The sequence below is a fragment of the Lissotriton vulgaris genome, chromosome 3_1, assembly GCF_964263255.1.
Source record: "Lissotriton vulgaris chromosome 3_1, aLisVul1.2, whole genome shotgun sequence".
NCBI lineage: Eukaryota > Metazoa > Chordata > Amphibia > Caudata > Salamandridae > Lissotriton > Lissotriton vulgaris.
In genome coordinates, this window is record NC_141689.1 from 1,119,857,392 (window position 1) to 1,119,883,775 (window position 26,384).

The 26,384-nt window shown below is 45.6% G+C and overlaps 1 protein-coding gene across 3 annotated transcripts in view; it reads left to right on the top strand.

Annotated features, from left to right (window-relative positions):
• EMCN (endomucin) overlaps positions 1-26,384 on the top strand; it is an 871,751-nt gene that overhangs the window by 515,847 nt on the left and 329,520 nt on the right. The gene's annotated exons all lie outside the window — the stretch shown is intronic.

Sequence of the window (26,384 nt, forward strand, 5' to 3'; positions counted from 1 at the left end):
AAATTTTACACCCCCCACTCATCTTGTACCACTAGAAATCTTGACTTTTGAACAAGCCGTTCTATCTGAAGTTGAAGCACTAAACAGCCCTCCTATCTTCAAAAATCTAAAAACATCAGAACACCAAGCGATTCAATCACTGAAGAAAAAATACCAACATAGTGATTAAGAGTGCCGACAAGGGCGGAGGCATAGTGATTCAGGATAAACAATCATACGATGCTGAGTGCAGAAGGCTAATGTGCAATACCAACAATTACACCGCCCTGAGGGCGGATCCCACTGAGAGTCTCCGGGACGAGATTTTGGATTTGGTCTCCACAGCTGAGTCTGATGGATGGCTGTCCAAACAAGAAGCCGACTACCTAACATCTTCAACTGGCAAGATACCATACTTTTACACCACGAGCATCGTAATTGTTTCTGATCGAGTCAGGCGGTTTCATTCCGACACAGTCTAGGAGAACGTAACTGTCTGCTGGAGGCTTTCCGCACGACATCGTAATCGGCCCCATAGTGTTTAGAGCAATTGCCTTTCACAGTAGCTGAGACACCATCCACTGTATTGTTGATCCATGGATTTATTTCATTAGCAATATCAGCATTTCAGTAGGCAGATATAAAGCTTTAGGAGCGAGTTTAGTTCACAAAACCTAGTTTTTACCCTTTGATTACAGATGTTTGAGTGGGGAAACTGAAGTGTTCATTAGAGGAAATGAATGTGAAATTTTGTTTGTTCATTCATTCGTTTGTAAAGAGGTTACACTTACTGGGGCGTGCAATGCTTCCATGGCCAATTTAGCATGTTGTCTGAAGGGCATCTCAGTCCCCTTGATTTGGCTAGTGTTCTGATTACTTTGAAATGGATGTTATTTGATCCTGAATTACTAAGGATGTTGTGGGATGAAGCCGGGAGTGAACCACTTTCTTGGTGAGTAGCACGCTACTATGGAACCCATAAGGAATAGTGGTGAATTAGTAAGTGAAATATGAAAGTAATTTGAGTATTGGATATTAATCAGTTATTTGGATTGACCTTCTCAATCCCAATAACTGATTAATATACAATACACAAGGGAAGGAGTGCATTCTCTAGATATGCTTCGTGCTCATCTTTCTAAAAGTGGCATTTCTAAAATAGTAATGTTAAATCCAACTTTGCCAGCAAAGATGATTTATCATTACCATTACAATGATATTAAACATTACGGAGCTGCTCCATCTCAAACAGCAACTACAGCTTATAAGTGTAATAAGTAGTTCCCAATTTTAAACTTTGAAAGGGGTAGGCCTCACAGTACTGAAAAACAAATGTATGTGTTATTCACTATCAGGACATATAAAACGTAAAGGTACATGTCCTACTTTTTACTGACATAGCACTTTGCGCTATGGGCAACCGCTGTGCCTACCTTAGGGGTTACATATATTATAAAAGGGGCATTTAAGGCTTGTCAAGGGGTTTTAAATTCCAAGTCGACATGGCTGTGTAAACTGAAGTGGCAGGCCTGAGACATTTTTTAAAGGGATATGTGTGTGGGTAGCACATTTAGTGCTGCAGGCCCACCAATAGCATTTAATGTGCAGGCCCTGGGCACAGTTAGTGCACTCTACTAGGGACTTACAGATGAGTTAACCTTATCAATTGTAGACAAGTCAATTAAACCATGTTTAGGAGCAAAGCACATAGCACTGTATCACTGGTTAGCAGTGGTGAAGTCTCAGAGTCCTAAAGCCAACAAAAACGAGGTCAGAAAAAGAGGAGTAAGGCAAAATGTTTGGGGTACCCTTCAGAAAAGGCCATTTTGTAACAAATGTGATGCATGTGTATTTGATTGTCTGGTTAAACACAGCTCTAAGGCTTCAGACAAACCATCTGATAAGCTCTGTACCATTGACACAGTGTGGTTGGAAGGCTGCTTTTATTAAACAAACAACATCTGTATTATATTCGGCAGAGGAGCACTTCTTTTGAGATTGCCCCAGGGGAGCCGGAGCACTGCAAGTGAGATGCAGCCCTGCTGATTCTGGCTTTTATTGTGCAAGGGCTGATAGGCTGCTGTACATTAAATTGGCTTCCTGGCACATCATAACCAGGTATGGGGGGTTAGGCTATCCCAATAGATCTGGCAAAGTGTATTCCCACTATGCTCTCAGTAGTATAGGTAGTATTGGGTAGGACTATATTCATATAGTAATGTTATGATGGTTGAACTGTTTATCTTTTTCACCATCCTTACAATGCTGGTTACAATGCTTTGTTTCATCTTCCTAAAAATTGCAGCTCATGCTTTCTATACAAAACAATCATTTCAATGAATGTTTGAAAAGCCATATTTGTATCTTTCTTGTGTTTACATTGGGCATACAAAAGTAACAATGAAAGGGTATATCTGTTTCCACAATTTTCTTGGGTATTAAAGAGTAGTCATGCTTGAGGTTGCTGATACCATCTGGTACCCCGGTAAAGTTAGGCATTCAGATGGGGCACTGTGAGCTAGCAAGGAATTGGGCCAACATTTTCTGATATGCGTGAACCAAGTTCCCATATTCTGAAGTTCATGTTGTACAGATACACAGTCCTACTTAACTTGTGTTAACCGTATAACACTATCAATCAATCAGTCAATCAGGATTTATAAAGCACAGCTAATCACCCAATAGGGTATCTAAGTCCTTGTAGGCCCTGGAGGCTTATTTAAACTGCCAGGTCTTGAGGACCATTTGGAATTCCGGCAGTGAGGTGACGGTCCGGAGGTGCGTGAGAAGGCTGTTCCAGGTCTTTGCTGCAAAGTGGGAGAAAGAGTGTCTTCCACTTCTGCTTCAATAGATGTGGGGTGTATGGGCAAGGGAAATGGAGGCAGAAGGGTAGTTTTCTCAATGGTTGGTGGAAGTTCAGGTGGTGTTTGATGTAGGTGGGTCCTTGGTTATATAGAGCCTTGTGTGCTTGGGTCAGCAGCTTGAATTGGCATCTCTTCTCTATGGGGAGCCAGTGGCGTTCCTGAGGTGGGGTGTGATTTGGGGTCTTAGGGGAAGGTTGAGGATGAGTCTGGATGCAGTATTCTGAAGTCTCTGTAGAAGTTGGCATCATTTATAATATCACTGATTAAATTTTACAGGAAGAAATGTTTTATTTTGCTCCTAATGTTCACACCGTTTGACTAATCTCAACAAAAGTTTCCAAAACAAAAAATCACCTACATCACCTCCTTCCTGGAAACGTTCAAGGTGCTCTGTGAACTAGGGGCCAAGAAAATGAGGGGGGCCCAAACTGATTTTTTAACACTCATACAGTGAAAACAGCTATACAGAATTGCACCAAATTTGGTAGAAGGCAAGATCTTTAACCAGACAGCATGAATTTTGTGATTTTGTGTAAAGTCATTTTGATGGAATTAAGGTTACAAAAAATAGAGATGAATGGACAGTTGGTAATGCAAGAGTACTGCGTGAGAAAATATAGAGCAATCAGATTGGCCAAGAGGACTTTTTTTCCCAACAACCACAGTTGCTGTTCTCAACTTTCCTACTGATCTACTTGGACCAGGGTTCTGAGCATTAAATGACGGCATATTAAGATTTTTCTTACCACAGATATTCTAAGACAATTTAAACATTTTCAGACTGATTTCCTGAGCCACATTTGAGACTATGGAATAAATATGTACTTCAATAAACAGTAGAATTGCCTTGGAAAACCCCAGGCCTGCACACCATAGGGGGCTGAACATATGTTGACTGGTCCTTTCTCATAACCTCCAGTGTGATGTCAACATTGTCTGACAGACATAAAGAACTGCATAAATAATATACTATCAGGCACATGCTTCAAAGGAAAAAAACGGTCGCAAACACCAAGATTCTCAAAATCTGCCCCTTTGCAACTGGTATTTTTGAACTTGGGATGCATCATCCCAAATGCAAAAATCTCAATTTAAGGAATCTCTAAATTTCGATTCCTTAAATTGCAATTGCATTTAAGGAATCCCAAATTGAGGGGGCATATTATCAAGGGGGTTTATCTCCGCTTTTTTGGCTTTAAAAGCCAAGAAAGCGGAGATAAAATGATCTCCCTATTACCTAGCTGTCGCTAACACCAGTTAGCGACAGCTAGTAGGAGATAGCGACCATCTTGGGCCCCACTTTGCATGTCAGTGATATTTATCACTAATGACATGCAAAGTGGGCGTGCCAAGATGTTAGCGACTGAAAACAGTCGCTAACATCGCTATCTCCTATTACCAACTTTTGGAGATATTCGCGCTAAGCGCGAATATCTCCAAAAGCTAACACCTGCCCTGAGCAGTTCTTAGCCATGTTATCCAATGGGAGGTGGATAACATGGCTAAGAGCATTAGCTCGGTAATGCATGAATATCGCTGACTTTTCAGCGATATTCATGCATTGCGGCAATTTTTATCGCATTTGCGATAAACCTTGGTAATACCAAGGTTTATTTGCGGTAAAAATCGCCGCAGCTCTGCGGTAAATATTTGTCTCTAACCAAGCAATAGCGATAATTATCGCTATTGCTTGGTAATATGCCCCCTGATTCCTTAAATGCAATGCATTAAAGTAAAACATTTAGCGATTTCGCTAATAGGAGTAGCAAATTACCATGAAGTTGAACTTCATGGTAATTTGCAAAAACTAAGCGCGAATATCTCCAAAAGCTAACACCTGCCCTGAGCAGTTTTTAGACATGTTATCCAATGGGAGGTGGATAACATGGTTAAGAGCATTAGCTCGGTAATGCATGAATATCGCTGACTTTTCAGCGATATTCATGCATTGCGGCGATTTTTATCGCATTTGCGATAAACCTTGGTAATACCAAGGTTTATTTGCGGTAAAAATCGCCGCAGCTCTGCGGTAAATATTTGTCTCTAACCAAGCAATAGCGATAATTATCGCTATTGCTTGGTAATATGCCCCCTGATTCCTCAAATGCAATGCATTAAAGTAAAACATTTAGGGGCAGATTTATGAAGGGCTTGCGCCACGTTTACGCCGCCGTTGCGTGACGCAAAGGCACCGAAACGTGGCGCATCCCTGCGCCCTATTTACAACGTGACGCATCAAGGAGATGCGTCAAGTTGTACAGCACTGCGCCATGAGGAGGCGTTCCTGCGCAGGGGGGGCGTTCCTGCGCAGGAACGCCTCCTGTAAGTGGCTGAGTGAAATCTATGAGATTTCACTCAGTCACTTTCAGGGCAATTCTGCGTCAAAACCCTGCGCCTGCTTGAAGCAGGCGTAAGGCTTGAGGCAGCATTGAAAGAATAGGCCCCCCCAGAGTATTGCTGGAGCTGCGTCGCGCTTGCGACGCAACTCTAGCAATGCGCCACATTTCCGGCACAGATGCGTCACGCATCTGTGCCGTTTTTGCCCCATGGTGCGCCGCATCATAAATGCGGCGCACCATGGGTGGCGTAGCTGTGGCGCACTGTGGCGCATGTTAACTGGCGCATCCCTCGGGATGCGCCAGTTAACATAAATCCTGCCCCTTAGCGATTTCGCTAATAGGAGTAGCAAATTACCATGAAGTTGAACTTCATGGTAATTTGCAAAAACTATGAAAAATGCACTTGTGCATTTTTCAAAGTTTCATGTTACGCACACACATGCCCCGAGGGCATGTGTGTGTGCAACATATGTGCACAGATCAATTTCAGGGGCGCAACAGGGTGTAATTTTGACACCTTGCACCCTTGAAATTGCATGAGCAATTTGCGAGTACCTACTGGTACTCGCAAATTGCTCATGCAATCTCCAATTCATTCCTATGGGCCTTGAGGCCAATAGTAATGAATGGGACAGCATTCCTTAATTGCGACACGCAATTTGCGAGTCGCAATTAAGAGATCTGTAGGAATCGCTATTTTTATAGCGATTCCTACATGCATAGGCTTTTGCGATTCCTTAATTGCGATTCTTTAATAATCGCAATTAAGGAATCGCAAAAGCCTACGTTGATGCATGTGCCAGTAAATAGAGAAAGAAAATGATTTTGCTCCTTGACTAACCTCAATAAAACAACCTGAATATAATTTTGAAGATAACATATCCATTGTTCTTGACTAACCTAAACCGTAAATATTCTGTTCAAAACTGTTCTGTGATTTGAATCTTCCCCACGGAAGAACTACAAGGGCGAGGGAGGGATTGCTAAACTCTTATCTAAATGGCTTGATCCGATCAGACTGTGGGGAAATGTAATGTAATGCATACAATGTATTCATCTTTGCCCTGTTAAAAAGTTACGTGACTGAAAACCTTTCAATAAAAAGAATTTAAGAAAAATGTTCTGTGAACTTTTAGGGGTGTGGGCCACCTACAGGTTTAGTTTTTAGTACACCAATTATAGCCCTGTCCATCAAAAGCAGACGCCTAGGATTATTACGACTACCCTGTAGTATAGATTACAGTCTCGCTAAGGGTGAGCAAATGGATTGGCTGGCTGCAACATGCCGCTATTACAAGACTCGGGGACTCAGTAGGGGGCAGGATTGGGGTACCCTCATCCCCTAGGACTGGTGGGCTGTTCCTAGAGGGACTTTACTTTGGACTAAATGTTGGTGTCCATGTAATCCTATGCTACTCTTGCAGGGGCCAGTACAGGCCTGTGTGGTCCTGCAGGACTCCTACAAGAGCACACAGGGTCTGCACTGCCTCCCACAGGAATACTGCAGGACCATAATAAATACATATTTTAGGCAGAAGTAAGGGAGAGCTCAACCCTGCAGACACTCAAACGCCATTCGGTGGCCACGTCCCTACAATGCTCAGCCTACACCTTGAACAGACGTCTTCAAGGAGAACTCTCTCCAGATAGCCATGCCCCAGTAGGTAGCCAAGGCCCTACTACACATGCTCTCCATCTTTAGACACCAAGCCCCTTTAGGTAGCCAAGCCCCTATTACGCACACACCCTTCACTTTATTCTGAAGTATTCACAGAGACCCAATCTCTCCAGACACTCAAGCCCCATTAGATGGCCAAGCCGCTATTAGGCACACCTCTCTCCATGTACAAAAGACTTCATGTAGAGACAACTAACTCGAGACACCCAAGACTCTTTATGTGGCCAAGCCCCTACTATGCTCAGCCTTTGTCTTGTACAGAAGTCTTACCCGAGATTCCACTCTCTCCAGACAGCCAAGCCCCATTAGTTGGCCTTACTCCTGCATCTCACCCTCTTTGCCTCCAGAAACCTAAGCTCAAATAGGTGGCCAAGCTCTTACTATGCACATCCTTCACCTTGTACAGAACTCCTCATGGAGATACCACTCCCTCCAGACAGTGGAAACGCATTAGATGGAAAAACCTCATACTATGCACACCCTTAACCTCCTGACACCAAAACCCCATTGGAAGGCCAAGTCCCAACTATGCTCAGCCTTCACCTTATACAGAGCTGCTCAAGGAGAGGCCGGTCCCTCACCACATGCAAGACTGATTTCATGGTCAAGCAACTGCTAAGCACATGCTTCACCCTGTACAGAAGTCTTGACAAAGAAGCTAGTCCCTTACCACACCCACACCCTGTTAGGTGGCCAAGAGTTTATTACACACAGCCTTCCCCATTAACAAAGGTCTTTCTGGAATGGCATGTCCTTCACTACACCCAAGCCTCATTACTTGGGCAAGCCCCTACTACACACACTATTCACCCTGTAAGGTGATCTTTATGAAGAGGCCAGCTCCCTCATCACTCGCTCTTTTCACAAAACCAAGACCAATTAGAAGGGAAAGCATCTTGTAAAAACTTACACTCGTTAACAGTAAAGAGGTTATAGAAATGTAGGTCTAAATGTTCCTTGCTTAGTTCCTTCCCCTATAGCTTCTCTATATGGTCATGGAACGCCTCAGTGACTTGCAAAATCCTTATAATATACATCTGTGTGTACTTTGTCCCCTATATACTTATGTATTACGAAGCAAGGCGAGCCAGGGATTAAAACACCAAATTTGGGTCAAGGACAGGAGGTTCCGAGTTTTTACTTTCCCACTTGCCTGCAGAGTGTGACCATCGACAAAATATCACACCTCCCTGTGACTCAGTTCATATATCAGCTAAAATGAGGACTGCTCATAGATCGGCTAAATTTGGGTATGACAGACTATGTAAGTGAATATTCACAGAAAGGAATCATATGTCTTTCTCACAACATCCACACACATAATTCATTTAAATATTAACGTTTAATTTATTATCATCTGTACCTTTATGAGTTTGAGAAGATCCTGAAAGGAGGAGAGCTTAGGAAAGGCTTCCCCAAAGGAAACAATCATGTTCGAAATGCCCACAGACCCGGCTCTCAATAAAACAACTGAACAGAGACCCCGCCTTCAAAGTCGAAGGATATCATCCCAAAATATTTGGATCTGACTCATCCACAACCATTGCAATGATGTCAACTAATGACAAAGATCACTGGCCCATAGAGCCTTAAAGTTGCTAAAAGGTGTCACGAGGGTCCACTGTCCAATATGAACTACTCCATGGAATAAAATTATTTAACAAAGCCTTGGAGGTCATTGCCGCAGCATCACTAGAAGAACATGGAGCTGTATCATTAGCGTGTGTGAGTGCCTGTATTAATATGATGTATAACGCCATTACATATAACTCAGAATTGTTCTGGGTCAGTGCACAAGCGGTAGACTGACAAGCTAAACAGTGAGTAAGCTACCATCCCCTCAATGTTTCCAGTCTGTGCTACTTACAGCTCATGCACTAACTCAGAGAAATTCCAAGCATGGCGTGTAAATGCAAAAAAACAAGTGATCATCTCTGCTTCGAACGAGCACACTTGCACATGTCCCCTCTCCTGATGGGCCAAAGGGGGCACAGCACAGACTACAAAATATGCTCAATATGTGTGAAAAAGACCACTTTATTGAAGAGCACCTCAAAAAATGTTCCTTCGACCTTTGTCTTACAAAGCTAAATTGTATATACATGTATTCACCCACCTTGCCTCCTCCTCCCACCCCAAGGTTTCCCTCTTTTTCTTTTCCTTCCAACTATTTAAAAACCCCTACTCAGTCATTAACTGTTGACCTTTAACCCTGTAACTGATTACCTACTTCTCAAAACATCTACCATAATTTAGCATCTCCTATCTTTACTTCCCCTTATTGCTTGCTCCCGGAGTAACATGTTCCCAATCATAAACTTAACCTGTAAACATGTGAAAAACTATTACCAAGGCGCCACTCAGAAAAGTCCCCACATGTCTATGACTTTTCTGACCCCTCCAATCTAGGACGGTTTACTCCATCCCGAAGCGTGACAAGTTGGGATGCTCAACTCTCCTGAAACCTTCCTTTCCCAAAATAATCTCATATCCCTATTGATTTTCCTCCTAGCTTTCTCAATTGCAGCGGGCATTCCATCCACCCTCCAATGTCTTCTTGGAATGAACTCTGTCCAGATGATAAAATATCTGGACCATTGCTGCTTAATCTCTAAAAGGTCCTTTTTCATTTGTTTCAGTAACGCTAACCCTTTTAATTCCACAAAGTTATTCTCCCCAAGATGCACAATCAAAACATTAGGGCAAATCTATCTCTAATTAGTTTGTTCAAACAGGGAATCAGCTCATGCCATCTCTTGCCATCCTTCTCATGCCAAGAGACATTAAATAAAGGCATGTCCAAACCCAGGTTCAAACCTTTTCCCTTTTTAATTTCATAAGGTTCAACCAATTGAACAAAGGAGTGACCAACTATCCAAATGGAGAAACAAAGAAGGTTTTGGATCCTACATCTGCCCAGCCCGGATCTCAACAACAAGGAAAACAGAGGGGGTTGGCTGGACAGGACAATTGACATGTAAATTCTACAGACACGCAGTCAATATGTACCACGTGGCCACTGGATTTGTATTCCAAACCAATTTATTTTCTTTTTAACTTAAATTCCCAAAGTTTCAAAAGCACAGGCACAAACAAGAAATCGTCAGAACAGTCGGTTCATGTATACAGTATCTACAAATATACAAATATACAAAAGTACAGCATTTACAACAGTGAATCAAATGAAGCAAATGATGGCACACCAAGAATAAAGAAAAACATACATTAAAACAATTGAATTGCAATTATGTACAGTGCATAATTAGTGCATAAATGAAGGAAAGACAACCAGTCCTTTGAACTCAAAAACCAGGGGACAGGCGGGATACAGGTGGAAAGGAGTGCCTGCCTGTCTGCCAAAACCTGTGGCAGAGTATTTATATAGGGTTACACTGCTAGGGTCCAGAGTCATGAAGTGATTTATATCCTAGCGGCACCCTTTGAAATTGCCACAGGGTGGAAGTGTCGACGCGTTTCAAACCTAGATGTTATAGGATGTTATAGGTATATACAGCGCCAAGAAGCCTTCGGGCGTATGTGCGCTTTATAAATTTTTAATAACATAACAGGTTCTCTTCAGGACGGGGACTGGGGGCAGTGATTCTGCAAAGAGATATGGAATTGGTGTCAAATTGTGAATCATAGTATTACAAGGGTCTCATCTGGCTCCAAGGAAACGGAAGATTCAAAAATTACCTGCACAGGGGCACAAGGATTGCCGTAGTGTAGGTAAGTCTCAATGCACAGTCAATTCTAGAAAAACATACAAAAGCGTGCTCAGCATGATTGCAAGATGTGGTACCTCAAATATTAGAGAACGAAAGAATAGGTTGGCTTGAAGTTACGTGGGTGAAAATCGTACCTGTGATGCGCGTGATCGTGGACTGAAACTGTAATGCCCGCCGTGCGGTGCACACTCGTAGTGATAGACAATTCACATATTGGGGCGCAATTGTTGTTGGCTAGATGAGTAACGACAAAAAAAGGGGATTCCCAATGTCAGCATGGGTGCGGAGTTTTGCAACCCAGTTTACACGGCCAACCAGCGACCCAGAACAAAAGAGGGAGTTCCTACCTGGATTAAAAACTGTGTAACGTAAGCGCCTGGACACTGAACCAAATTCAGGCCGGCAAGCGGTATCGGTTACACCGCGGCCCGCTGCAAAACAAATGTAAACGATAGCGTATTAGTTTGACTGCCTGGGAGCGAGTTCACTGTAAAACAGCACCGCAAGTCATAACCGGAGTACACGGACTTACTCGTGTAGAGGAAATCAATCCGTCATTCCAAGCAGGGTTCAGTCTGTGGGTGGGGCGCGGCGCTTGCTAGATGTATTTAAAACCCGGGTCCAAATGGACAGCTCCGCCGGAGCTGGCCCCACCAAGGCACCTGAAAAGACACATGAATAAGTACATGGCAAACAATGCAGCACACTACCCCGTCTCTCCCAACTTAATATAAGGTTTAAAAAAATCTGTAGCCAACGTCCCAAGCGCAGGATCCTGTCCTTCTCTCAGAGCTGCTTCGCTGCATCCGTCGATACCCCGATCCGAAAGGAGTGAGTACCATATTCGCCCGGGGCATCCCCTAAAAATAACAATGCTCCCAACATCACTCACAGCAGCTGCAGCACAGTAACCATTGGCCTGAAATTCTGCAGAAAAATAATCAAGAGCCTGGTGCGTCTATCCCTCTCAATGTACACCCCCATCGCACCGGACATGCTGCCATGTAAACTGTGTACCCCCCTGGATACCCACTTCCCTGTTCCCCTTTGATCTGTCTTCAGTTGTTTGAGCTTCACCGTAACCACTCCTTCTCACATGTTCACTTCACCTCATTGTAGACCTGTCATGCCTTTCCTTCCCAACAGCTCAGAAACCCGAAAAGCAACAAAATACATCCAGACATTATGGTAGAAAACAATGTTGTCTCCTTCCTCCCTATTCCTGTAAATCCTCAGTATGACCTTTAACAAGCAGGACAATAAAGCTTTGGACACTAGCTTCCTAACTCTGGGCCTAGCCCCCTTCTCTAAACCAGCCTTCTAGAATATGCCTGCCTAGTTCATCCACTGAGGGGGCATACCCCACCACATCTTCCCCATGACAGTGATCCCTGCCAGCTTGCCTTTAATTGTGACTTTCAAAAGGCCTCTGTCATTGACAAAATAAACTGTACAACATCCTCTTCTCTTGCCCACAAGTCCACCCTCTTCTGTGACCCCCTCTATGAACTCCAGCCAAGCCTGCCTATACTCCCTTCTAGTGGAGAAAGCCAATGACCCTACCACCAATTGCAGCATCCTTTGTCTTCTATGGACAACATCCCAGCTGGCACTGGTGTCTTGCAGTTGTCCGCCTCTGTGGCCAGACCATGGAACCTCACCCACTATGAGACAAAGCGTCCGCAATGTAATTGTCCACCAATGGCACATGTCTGACTTAAAACAAAATATCAGGCTTCAAACATCTAAGTACGAAAAATCTCATCAAATTGAGTACTTGTGCATCCCTAGCAGATTGCTTATTTACCACTTGTACTACTGCCATGTTGTCCACCCTGAAAATGACCTTATTGTGTGTCAAATCCTGTGCCCACACTGTTACCACTACCACTAGTGGGAATAATTCCAAAAGGCAATGCGCCTGCCCCTGTTCTTCCAACGTCATGGCCACTCTTTGGCACAATCTGCCCTGCCAGTACAGCCCAAAACCACTAGCTCCTGCCACGTCTGAGTATATGTGTACATCCCATTCTTACTACTTGGGTGTCACCATTGGAATGCCATTGATATCCTCTAAAACTTTGCGCCACATGCGTAAGTCTTCCTTCATCCCTGCCGACAAGCGCATGTGATGGTGTGGCATCGTAAGGCCCGCCGATGACCTGCTCAGTTTCCTAAAAAAAGTCCTTCCTGTCTGTACTACTCTGCATGTAAAATAAAGATGTCCCAGCAGCACTTGTACCTCCCTGACCATCACTTTTTGTCTGGCCAGCATATCGTCTATCAGCATCAGCATATGTAACTTTGTATCCATCAGTAGGCATTCCTTCATCGCTACCAAGTTTATCAATGCTCAGAAATGACAACATCATACTTTGACCTTGGGCCTTCTCTGGGGCAGGGGCAACCCCACTAGCCCCATGAGCTCTTGGAAACTTGACAGTCCATTAAACCGGGTTGGACAACCAGGAAGAAGTCATCAAGGTAGCGTGTCACCACCTTTATGCCACAACAAAAATCATTGCAGGAAGGAGCTGGAGCGCTCAAACAAGGGAAAAGAGAGGGAACTACCCCTAGGCAATGCTTTATCCACGCAGATTTGTATGTCAAACTGTATACCTAACAACTGGAAGTCATCAGGGAGAACTGGCAGTAACCAGAAGGCAGACTTTATGTCACATTTTGCTATCTCAGCACCCTTGCCTACCTTTTCCACCATTCCCCTGGCTACACCAACTGACGAATATGAAACAGATGTCAAGTCTGTTGTGAAGTTAGCATACCAGTAGTTGGGAGTGGGCGGAGCTAGGGGGCCAGAGGAAGAGGAGGAGTGGACACAGGATATGGTTAGTTAGAGTAGGGACAGGGCAGGAGTAAGAAGTGCTGAATAAAGCTCCAGTTAGATGATTACATGTGTCTGTGTTTATTGTAGCAGGATGCTACAACTGGCGACGAGGATGGGATAGAGCAAGCCCCACTGTGCGCAGAGCCCCACAAGGACGCCCTGTCCCGAGCAACTTCAAAAACGCTGCTGAATGGAGCCATGCTGCCGCCTGGAGGTCGAGGCCAGCAGCCGTCAAGAGTAACCCCCAAAGTCCGTGAGGGAGCAGAGGGGCCGAAGAAACGAGCGCTGAACTGCTCGAAAGCAAAGCAGTCCGTCGCGCTGAAAAGCGCCTCACGCTGGAAGCGTGTGCCTTGGGTGAAGAGCCTGTGTGCAGGAATCGGGAGCCCACTCCGACCCTCTGGAGTGCCCAGAGAGGTAGAAGAAGTGCCCCAGAGTTGTGGACGGCGTCCACAACGTGCCGCCAGCAAGCGCTGCTGAGAGCGCTGCAATCCGAGCCCGGGCGACATCGGAAAACCTCACGCCTGATGCGTGAGGTTTGGGAGGTCATCGGCGCGATGAAAAAGCGGGAACTGCGGAGGTGAGCCGGGAGCCCACCCCGATCTCACCTGATGTCCATGGTGGCTGAAGAGGAGTGAATCCTGGCGTGGACTGCCCCAGAAGCCGACCGCCGGTGAGTTCTGAGTGCCCCCGAGTGAATGAACCTGGAGAGCCAGCCTCGTGTGTGCCTGCAGTGACGGCGGTCATCTTAAAGTCAGGCGTCTGGGAAGGACAACCCTGTATAGAGCAAAGGCGGCCATTTTGAAGTCAGGCGCTGGGAAAGAAACAAGCATTGGCAAATAAACAAGCATTGGCGACAAAAAATAAAACAAGCACTGGCAAATAAACAAGCATTGGCGACTGAAATAATACAAGCATTGGCAAACAAACAAGCATTGGCGAAAGAAGCAAAATAAGCATTGGCAAGGAAACAAGCACTGGCGAAACCAAGTGAGATTGCTGCAAAATGTCCGACGTAGAGAACGCTCAGCCTACACCAAGTGGGTCGCTCCTGCGGGCACCCGCACCTATCAAGGTGACAACTGGAGGGAGCATGGGTCCCAAATGGCAAGAATGGCTGGAAGAGTTTGAAGATTACACTGAAGGTTTGGACATCGTAGAAGACAAAAAGAAGTTGATTGCTCTGCGCAACCTGGCGGGGCGAGAGATAGTTAAAATACTCAAAGACCTTCCTGCTACCGACGTGGATACTTATGTTAAAGCACGTGAGGTTTTGAATAAAAAGTTTCTTCACAAACGAAATGTAGATTACGAGCGCCACACATTCCACTCCGCTCGGCAAGGGAATCACAAATAATAGACGGATGTTATTCGGATCAACTCAGGAGGTGCCTGCTGAGAAAAGCACATGGACTGGATGAAATAGAGGAAATGACACGATTTTATGATCAGGCGGAGAAGTACGCAGCCGATATTGAAGCGGAACACAAAGAGAGCCACGAACAGGTGCGACGTGTGCACACCAAAAGCGACAGTCGAAGAAGCTCAAGAGACAAACAATGGCGGTCGCACACGTCTTCCCGTCAAGAACAATCAAGATATCAACGACGAGAACCATGGAAGAAGGAGAAAAGATCGGAAAGAGTGAGAAAATGTTACAGATGTGGGTATGATTACCCCCATGTGGACAGCTGCCCTGCCATGGGCCAGAGAAGTCGGAAGTGTGGTCGAACTAACCACTTCGAGGTGATGTGTGGGGACTACAATAAAGAGAAACTAAGTGGTACCACAGGGACAACACGGTCTGACACGCGAAGCAGGGCCCCAAGAATGTCTCGGTCCGACACTCGAAGACACCACGCGCGAGCTGTCCAAGATCAGACGGAACAGTCCTCTGGATCGTCACATTCCAGCAGAGAGTCACGTCGGTCCAGGTGGGAGCTGAGGTCACCTTCCAGAGAATCCAGACCTTCGTCCCGAGACTCCGCATGCACCATTGAATATCTGAACTTGGCAGCAGATCCGGACCAGCTTAAGAGATACCCTCAGCTGGATATCAAAGTTGGAAATCACGACACAAAGTTTGTACTAGACTCTGGTGCATCCTTAAACTACATTCCAGTCACCGAATACGAAAGAATGAGCCCACGACCTCCCCTGACATTCGCTCCCGTGAGGGTTTTCACGTGGATGGCCAAGAAGCCACTTCCCTGCCTGGGGAAGTTCTCGACGACCCTTACACACGACAACACAACTATATCAGCGGTCATCCATGTCATCAAGGTCCCCGAAGCAGACTGTCTTTTGAGCTTACCAACCGCTGAACGGCTTCACCTGGTAGAAATTCTTTTCAAGGTCAGCGACAACCAAGATGTGACTTGCCAGTTTCCTGGATTGTTTCAGGGATTGGGCAAACTGAAAGACTGTCAGGTGCGATTGCATATTAATGAACAAGTCAGGCCCGTCGCTCAACACCCTCGACGGGTACCATTTCATCTACAGACTGCTGTTGAGGAAGAACTCCAGGATTTGTTAGCTGCAGATATCATCGAGCGCACTGATGGCCCAACCCCATGGGTTTCACCAGTCGTTATCGTCCCAAAGAAGGGCACGGCCAACAAAGTCAGACTCTGTGTGGACATGCGCCTGCCCAACACTGCAATAGAAAGAGAACGACACCCGGGGCCACATTTGAGCGACATGATCGCAGCACTTAATGGGGCCACTGTGTTTTCCAAGTTGGATTTGAATAAAGGTTACCATCAATTGGAACTAGAAGTGGGGTCCAGATATATCACCACCTTTGCAACCCACCTGGGGTTGTTTAGATATAAAAGACTGAGCTTCGGAGTTTCCTCAGCGGTGAAATATTTCAAGAAACAATTCGGCAAGTCATTCAAAACATTCCTAACACGCTCAACTATAGCGATGACATCCTTGTCTATGGTTCTGACGTCCCAGAACACGACATCGCACTCAATCGTGTCTGCCATGCCCTATTGGCGGCAAACCTGACTCTGAACAAAGAGAAATGCGAGTTTCACCAGGCCACGCTGAAGTTCTTTGGTCATATCTTTTCTGGAGCCGGAATGAAGCCTGACCCTGACAAAATAGTGACCTTAAATAACACCAAGAGTCCCCAAGATGTCAACGAACTCAGGTCGTTCCTTGGAATGGCCAGCTATTGTGCTCGTTATATCAGGGACTACGCAATGATCAGCCATCCCCTCCGCATGCTGACCAAACAAGGTCAGCCATTTGAATGGACTCCGCAATGTGAGCAGTCATTCAAGGAAATCAAGAAAGCGGTGGAATCAGCGGATCACTTGTCATACTTCAACCCGAAGCGAAAGACTGAAATAACTGTGGATGCCAGCCCCGTGGGGCTTGGAGTGATCCTGGCACAATATGAGAATGACTCAGATCAACGCCGTATCATTGCCTACGCGAGTCGTAGTCTGACTGACCCGGAACGGGCCTACTCACAGCCCGAAAAGGAGAGCCTAGCCGTAGTATGGGCATGTAAACATTTTCATGTTTTCATTTATGGCAAACATTTCACTTTAATTACAGACCATCAAGCTCTCATCACCATCTATGGAAACCCAAAATCCAAGATGCCCCCAAGGATTGAGAGGTGGGGCTTAAGGCTACAGGAATACACTTTCACCATTATCCACAAACCGGGGAAGTCTGAAAATCCAGCGGACTATATGTCCCGACACCCCCGTCCATCGTCAGCTTCCGAGTCATCCATCGCAGAAGAGTACATTCATTTTGTAACTGACCAAGCTCTACCTCCAGCTATCCCCATGGAGACCATTCGAGAGCGTACAGCACAGGACATTATCCTACAGAAAGTCCTTCACAGAGTCCGCAACAATCGATGGAGACACGACCCTCAGGACGAGAATGCCGACTCCGTAGTCCAACGTGAAATGCAGGACTTCCGGCATGTGAGTAGCGAGCTGTCGGTCACCACTGATGGCATACTGTTGCGAGACCAGAGGATTGTAATCCCCACTCAACTGAAACAAGGAGTGGTTGCTCTTGCACATGAAGGGCATCGGGGGATTGTGTCAACCAAACGAGCATTAAGGGAACGAGTGTGGTTTCCATACCTCGATCAACTGGTGGAAGCCACCCTGAAGGATTGTCATCTCTGTCAACTCACTAGCAAGAGCGATCCTCCGGCACCATTACACATGACCACCCTACCCAGTGGTGTGTGGCAAGAGATCGCCATTGATTTCTATGGACCCCTGTCATCGGGCAAATATGTACTGGCCATCATCGATGAGTATTCCAGATACCCCATTGCATGCTTTGTACCATCCACGAACACTTCCAGTACTCTTAAAGTACTTGATGAAGTCTTTGCAACGTGGGGGGTTCCCAAGACAGTTAAATCAGACAATGGGCCCCCGTTCAATGGAAATGACTTTGCAGCCTTTGCGAAACACCTAGGGGCATATTACCAACAACTAGCGATAATTTTTGTCTCTAACTTGTTTAGAGACAAAAATTATCGCCGCACATCGGCGATTTTTATCGCAGATAAACCTTGCTATTAACAAGGTTTATCGCAAATGCGATAAAAAACGGCCGAAATGCATGAATATCGCTGAAAAGTCAGCGATATTCATGCATTATCGAGCAAATGCTCTTAGCCATGTTATCCACCTCCCATTGGATAACATGGCTAAGAACTGCTCAGGGCAGGTGTTAGCTTTTGGAGATATTCCCGCTTAGCGCGAATATCTCCAAAAGTTGGTAATAGGAGATAGCGATGTTAGCGACTGTTTTCAGTCTCTAACATCTTGGCACGCCCACTTTGCATCTCATTAGTGATAAATATCACTGACATGCAAAGTGGGGCCCAAGATGGTCGCTATCTCCTACTAGCTGTCGCTAACTGATGTTAGCGACAGCTTGGTAATAGGGAGATAATTTTATCTCCGCTTTCTTGGCTTTTAAAGCCAAAAAAGCGGAGATAAACCCCCTTGATAATATGCCCCTCGACTTTCATCACCGCAGGATTACACCCCTCTGGCCACAGGCAAATGGGACAATTGAGAGATTCATGGCCACGCTCAAAAAGACCTTCCAACATGCTACCGCGGAAGGGAGGGATCTGCAAGCAGCACTCAATGAAGTCCTTCGAGCTTATCGCACAACTCCTCACGCAACGACTGGTCAGTGCCCAGCGACCCTTATGCTGGGACGTCCTATGAGGAATCGCATTCCAACGTGGGATGGAGCCTTGAAAGCATCATCATCTGCAAAAGACCTGTGTGAAATAAGAGCAACTGACGAACGCAACAAAAGGAAAATGAAGGCCTACGCAGACCATCGGAGAAGAGCGAGGTCATTATCATTACATGAAGGAGACCATGTTATCGTCAAGCAAGAGCCGCAGAAAAAGACCGACTGTCCATTCAAGGACGAACCATTGGTGGTCACGAAAAAGAAAGGAACTATGGTGACAGCGGAGTCCGAGCAGCGGCGAGTCACGAGAAACATCTCGCACTTTAAGAAACTGCCACCCGATACATCAAGAACCATGATGAGTGAAATGGACAATCCCAGATCGGAAGAACTACATTCAGAGGATCGTGAGAGCATTGCTCCGATCATTGAGACACTGAGTACTAATAGTCCGAGAGCCAGGTCGCCACGACCTCATCGTGACGTACGCCCACCCAAGAGACTGATCGAGGAGATGAACTGAAAAGTCAGTATGTTTTGTTTGTTTTGTCACAAAAGTGGGAGATGTGGTGAAGTTAGCATACCAGTAGTTGGGAGTGGGCGGAGCTAGGGGGCCAGAGGAAGAGGAGGAGTGGACACAGGATATGGTTAGTTAGAGTAGGGACAGGGCAGGAGTAAGAAGTGCTGAATAAAGCTCCAGTTAGATGATTACATGTGCCTGTGTTTATTGTAGCAGGATGCTACAAAGTCCTCCGATATAAAATCATTAACCAAAGACCCTTCGGGCCATGAGAGGTGCTGTATTAATCTAAATTGTCCTGGTTCTTTCTTGGGTGCCACCCCAATTGGTGAAATGATCAAGTCTCAAATAGGCAAATCTGTGAATGAGCACTCCATACTCCCCTCATCAACTTCTTTTAACAATTTGTCCCGCACTATTGCCTTGTTTGAATTCACTGATCTCAAATTCTTTGCTCTCCTGGCGGACCATGGCCCCTCATAACCCAGCCAAAACTGTTCTTTAAAAACAGCAGCTCAGTAATGTGGCATCCTCCCGGCAGGGATAATGTGCCAGCCAACTATCTAAGCATTCTTGTTTAATGGGTGTACAAGCCTTTTCCAATGAAATCTTGTGCCCCCCTCACTTCCCTGCCCCCTGCCATCTATTGTCCCTGTTGCCCATGAAATGAGCCATTGTGCTGGAACCCCTGGCTAAACTGCTGCCCTTGACCGTTGTATCCTGCCCGAAGCATTGTACCAAGGGATGCTGCCCTGCACACTTTGAGCACTCCTGTCTAAATTTACAGTATTCCCTTCTGCAGGATCCTTAATTGAAATCCTAACAGGCCCCTTGTACGTCCCCATCGGTCTTTGCTATATATACCACCCCCCGCTCAGGTGGGGAGGCTCTAAAGGGGGTGGTAGAACAATGGAAGTCCACTGGCTGTATATGTGGTCTTCCCAAACGTAACTGCCCCGTTGTTTGTTGGTACAGGTCTGCGTCAATCTCCCCCTATTTTTCCTCAGGGTCCCACAGCAGCTTGGCCCTCAATTCCTCATCGTAGTTGGACCAGGCGTAACCCCCATATGTCACCTGAGCCCTCCTGATCAGATCCATGGATTAAAAAAGGGAGACACGCATCTCTGGGTATTTTTCGCAATATACGCTTGCAAATATCAGAAAAGCTGCTGTCCAATTCTCAACTGTCATGGGTACCTTAAGCTCTTCCTCTTTTGAACCCTCTTTAGCCCTTGGCTCTCTGAGAAGCAGCTTCGGCATTTCTATGTACTCCCTCTTCTAAATCTTTTCTTTAGCTGTCAGCATCAGATGGGCTCCCAGTGGCTTTGTCAACCCCCATATATGGCAGCTTCTTGATTTTTATCTCATGCCTCTCTTTTATCCCTTCTTCTTGGGCCCGCACACTGTCCTCCCCCTCTGCGTCTCGTCCTTGCCTGTCACCTTCTCCCGTCCTTTGTCTGGTTGACCTTCTGCTGATCCCCCTCTTTGTATCCCCTTCTAATTTCTGCACCTCTTTGCCCACCCCTGTATCCTTTACAGACAAGTTTAGGGACAGGTGAAAAAGGAAAACAAAAGACTGGTTAAATAAGAATCTTCGCTCACAGGAACAGAATGAGTATAAAGAGAATCTAGCCCAGTCTAAGGCGCAGAAACTGCAAAAGGACCTAAAACGATGGTCTTACACCCGTGTCTATCCCTACGCTAGCCCTGACTATGTCCAGCCAACAACAACGGACTATAGTTCAGATTCCTCGGCAGATTCAAACACGAGTGGTTCAAGTGGTGGTAACACAAGGAGAGGTAATAGAGGCAGAGGCCGTGGACGTGGTCGCGGGAATCAAACTTTCCCTCCTCCCTACCAGGGATGGCCCACTTTTTTCCAACATCCCGTCCTACTGCCCTACCAAACCAGCCCCTTCCAAGCTCCTACACCACCAATGATGGGGTGGAATCCACATTTTGCCCCCCACAATTTCAACAAAATACTTTTCGACAGCCTTTTTTAGATCAAATCCGACGAGGCCGGGGGAAACGCAAGGGATCCAACCAAGTTCACTGGGAGCAAACGGAAACAGTGGGGGACAACACCCGAAGCAAAACCGGGGAGCAGAGAGCAGGCCCAAGCAACAAATAAGTTTAATAACAAACTTATCGGCCTACAATCTGAACGATGCTGAAAAAGCTGTTTTGGAAAAAGGCCTAGGCTTTGTACCTACCCCACGGTGTGACAAATTTAAGTTACTTTGTGAGCTCAATGAGTTCTTTAGAAAACTTAGACTAAAAAGTTTCTTTGAGAAGAGTAAGGACACTGAACTCACAGATTTGACGAAAAATGATACTCCCTTCAGAGTAAAATCAAATTTTACACCCCCCACTCATCTTGTACCACTAGAAATCTTGACTTTTGAACAAGCCGTTCTATCTGAAGTTGAAGCACTAAACAGCCCTCCTATCTTCAAAAATCTAAAAACATCAGAACACCAAGCAATACAATCACTGAAGAAAAATACCAACATAGTGATTAAGAGTGCCGACAAGGGCGGAGGCATAGTGATTCAGGATAAACAATCATACAATGCTGAGTGCAGAAGGCTACTGTGCAATACCAACAATTACACCGCCCTGAGGGCGGATCCCACTGAGAGTCTCCGGGACGAGATTTTGGATTTGGTCTCCACAGCTGAGTCTGATGGATGGCTGTCCAAACAAGAAGCCGACTACCTAACATCTTCAACTGGCAAGATACCATACTTTTACACTTTGCCTAAAACCCATAAGAATATCTCACCCCCTCCTGGACGCCCAATAGTTTCTGGGAGTGGTTCATTATTGGAACCCCTATCGCAGTATTGCGATTTCTTCCTCAAACCCATCATACAATCTACTGAGACCTACATCAAAGACACTAAAAGCTTGCTGGCCATGCTCAAAACCATCGAGTTACCAGAGGAACCTACCTTTTTAGTGACCCTGGATATCGAGAACCTCTATACCTGCATACCGCAGGATGATACCATCAAAGTAGTTGCAGAGGCTCTAGAACAAACCAATTGGAATTTCTCAGTACCTAAGTCTTTGTAGTAGACTGTGCCACCCTAGCCCTTAAGAGGAATTATTTTGAGTATGAGAATCAGATTTATCTCCAAACAACAGGGACTTCCATGGGCAGCACTTTTGCCCCTTCGGTGGCAGGACTGTACGTGTACAGTTTTGAAAAGAAATACATCCTGGCCCCCACAAACCCTTTTAACACCAACATGGTTTTATGGCAATGTTACATTGACGATGTCCTGCTGCTATGGAAGGGAGATGAAGCGTCCTTACTCCCTTTTTTTTGCTTGGGTCAACACCTGCGATCCTCATTTGAGATTCACATATGAGTACGCCAAAGAAAGTATTACCTTTCTTGATTTTACCATCAATAAAAGAGATCACCTGCTCCATACGAAGACATACTATAAACCTACAACAAAAAACAATCTTCTGTTTTTCAGTAGCTTCCACCCCCGTCCCTTACGGGAGAATCTCCCCTATGGACAATATCTTCGTATAAGACGAAATTGTACTGATCTATCAGATTTCAAAAAACAAGCAGATGAGTTAACAGAAAAATTGGAGGCACGTGACTACCCTAAGAGAATACTCCACAAGAGCCGGAAGAGAGCCCTCAATCAGAACAGAGATGCCCTGTTGGAGACTTATCCCAGAAATGCACTTCAAGAAATTCCTCTAACATGTGCAACAACATATAACACGATTTCTAACATGGTAAGCCGGAGCATCCAAAAAAATTGGAAAATTGTGACGAGCAGCAAACTAAAGTGGGAAAAACCTCTTTTTTCTTACAAGAGAGCGAGCAGCTTGAAGGATTTTCTAGTCCATACACGCCCAGCTAAAAAACCGATCAATCAAGAACCCACTGTATTATCCACCTGGGGCCTCCCGGCGGTGAAGGGTCATTTTCCTTGCGGAGACTGTAGTATCTGCCACCTTACCACCCATACAAAGTTCCTAAACTTAGAACCAGGCAAACAGTGGGAACAACGTGGCCATACCAACTGCAATACCAGCAACGTGGTGTACTTAATCATCTGTACCTGCGGTTTGAAGTATGTTGGTATGACCACGAGACGGGTGAAGTTGAGAATATGCGAGCACCGGAGTAGTATCCGATATAAACGCAGTGCCACAAAGCTCATGAATCACTTCATTGCAAATAATCATACACCGAACGATATGCGGTGGACTGTGGTGGAGCAAGTTCTCGGCGACGAGAAACTGCTATTTGAAAAGGAACAGCGGTGGATTAATTGTTTATCCAGCCATAAACAGGGACTAAATGATGACATTGCGTGGGGATCAGTATTGAGGCGCTAACAGTGCATAGGACATGTACGTTAAAAACCTCATAGAAATAGGTCAACTCTTTTCCCATCCCTCTGTGATGTCAGTTTCACCTTCAAAGAAAGGGATTTTGTTCAATTCCTGATCCGCTAATTTATAACCTTCCAGGGTCCGCCCCTTTATCCTGGTTGAAGCCACAATCCTAGACTGTGTAATAGCATCTGCCAGTCTAGTGTCATCATCTCGTGACAAATTTCCCCTACAGTGAATGTCTTGACGTAAACCAAATTTCAAGACTGTTTAACATCGTCCGTCAGTCCAGGGCTATCAACCCGTGATATTTCCTCTACAGCAATTGAGCATCGACATCCCCTCTTTGCTCAACAGAAACCAGACTATTAATCTCTGGGCACATATAGTGTTTTAAAACACCTATAGCATAGGGCAGATCCTCGCACCTTGAATTCGATGCGTTATTATATTTTTTTGTCATCTTCCAATTACGAGGGTTTCACTCAATAACGCCCCTTTTCCAACATGCCATATGTGAAAAAAACGCTGGGCATTGTAAAATGAGCAAGGTTCCTTTAAATCCCAGTATTGTTTACAAATATCAGGTCACATGACTCCCACGTGACCAGAACACTGACTATGTCTTTCGGCACAGCGCAGACTCAGCGTTCTTCCGGGCCGCGGTGTCGACTGATCAGGTTCCTGGCGGGGAGTCGTCAGCATTAATGTAAGTGAAATAAGCGTTTAGATTTTAGATAGCGCATTGTATTTACACAAGACTGCCTCTTTTTAACAAATATCCGGCTTTTGACAAACTAGTCCCTTGTGCTTTGACCAAAGCCTTCTCAGACAATAGCGCTTGCATAACGTTTCCTGTTTCCCCTTCTTAATTTTGGTATGGCTTCTTACTCAGCAGAGATGCGACGTGAAGTACACCCTCCGCCGCGTTTGCCCATGCAGAGTGAGAATCGTCCTCTTAATGTGAGTCACTGTGAGATCCCGAATCTTCCAGGGGTTATGTCACCACTTGAACCCCCTAAAATCCCCCCCACCCTTTGGAGCGTAGTTGGACTATGTTCTATTTTCAATTAAGTGCACGTTTGGCCAATAGCCAGTATTAAAATATACCCTCAGCATTTTATTAATTAATATATAAAATCACGGAGATACCATTTGAAGGATAGCAGCACAAGTAATCATATTACTTTATCTTGCTGACTCAATATAAGCCTTAACCCCTTCCATGCTGATGACGGAATCGCTCCGTCATCAGCTACAGTTGAGCTGTGCTGATGACGGAGCGGTTCCGTCATGGCCCGGCCGCCGCGCCTGCGCGGCGCTGATTTCGCGCCTGTGCGGGCGTTCTAAAGAGCGGGGCGGGTCATGACGGAACCGCTCCGTCACCAGCACAGCTCAACTGTAGCTGGTGACGGAGCGGTTCTGTCACCAGCATGCGGCGGCCGCGCGGCCGCCCCGCCCCTTTAGCGCTGCGGCGGAATAGCCGCCGCAGCGAAGGGGTTAAGGAATGCTTGCTGCTTACCAACTAAACACCACCTGTTGATTTTTTCACTATTCGGGTGGTAAATTGTGGTGAAGGATTCTCGACTGAAAAGTACTGGTAATACGCTGTAATTGAAAAATTTGTTTTTAACTTAAAACATTTACCCTTTACAGGTACTGACCCCAGCGATTTGCTGCATGGGTCCCAATCGGCTTTAAGCCGTAAGTATTTTGGATAAACTCTTCCTTTTTACCTTTTCACATTTAATTCCTCACGGCAGGGTGCACCTTAGTGCGTGTATACCACCGGAGGATCACATAATTTGGTCCTGACGAAAGCTAAGCGACTCGGGCTCATACAAAGCAGAAACATGTCTACCTAATCTTTTTTCACATTGTGGACTAGGTGTCTCTAATTACTGAGACCCTCCCTATGTTTCCACTCTAAATTGTTTTTAACCAGTGCAGGTTGGACTTTGAATAAAATAGTTTACAGTCAAAACTACGCACTTTTTAACCTCTTTTTTGCACTCACTTAGCACGATTTGGCTTTTCTGTTTGCACCCTCAACACCCACAAGAACCAGCTCCGCTGTAAACAGGCGTCGTAGCACACTGGAAAGACGCTAGATCTTTCCAGTGGGAACCCAGTGATGAAGCATGTCACCACTAGGTTGGTGAGTGAGGACTCTTATTTAACCAGTCTTTTGTTTTCCTTTTTCACCTGTCCCTAAACACGTCAAAAGTAATACTTATTCTTAGGAAGTGGTGTTTTGATACTTTCACTCTTCTGTTGTTTATCAAATATTCATTAGGGGAAGAGAGTGAACTAAAATACCCTTACTCTCTCTTTGTTAATGTGTGTGTCCTTTACAGACAAACCTTTACGCAGATATACCTCCCCCTGAGGTTCGCCTCAGTGCGTTTCAGTCCCCACTAAAACCCTGCTCTTGGGAAATCTTAGCTGACCACACCCTTTTCCGCCCTCACCAGGCATCAAGGTTGGTGTCCGCTCTGGCTCCAGCTGCCTAACCGGTCGTGCAGGGGGTTGAACCAAGCCGTCCCATGCCAGAAACTCTCCTTTCTTGGAAACCTGTAACACACTAGGCACATTGTTACTACTGCACCCCATCCTTCCTGGGCTCCCTCTTTGTGTCAACGATCTCCCCTTCCTCAATACTAACTTCATCATAATCCAATTGTGTAGCCTCCATCTCCATGGCCTCATCACTGGTCATTCTTTTAACCAGTTCCTCTGCACTTTCCCACCTACGGTAGATAATCTCCTTAAGATCCAACCCCCGGTACCAATGGGCCGCAGCCCGCCCTTCGGCCCCAGTCATGTGTTCTTGCCTTGTCTCTCTCACCGCT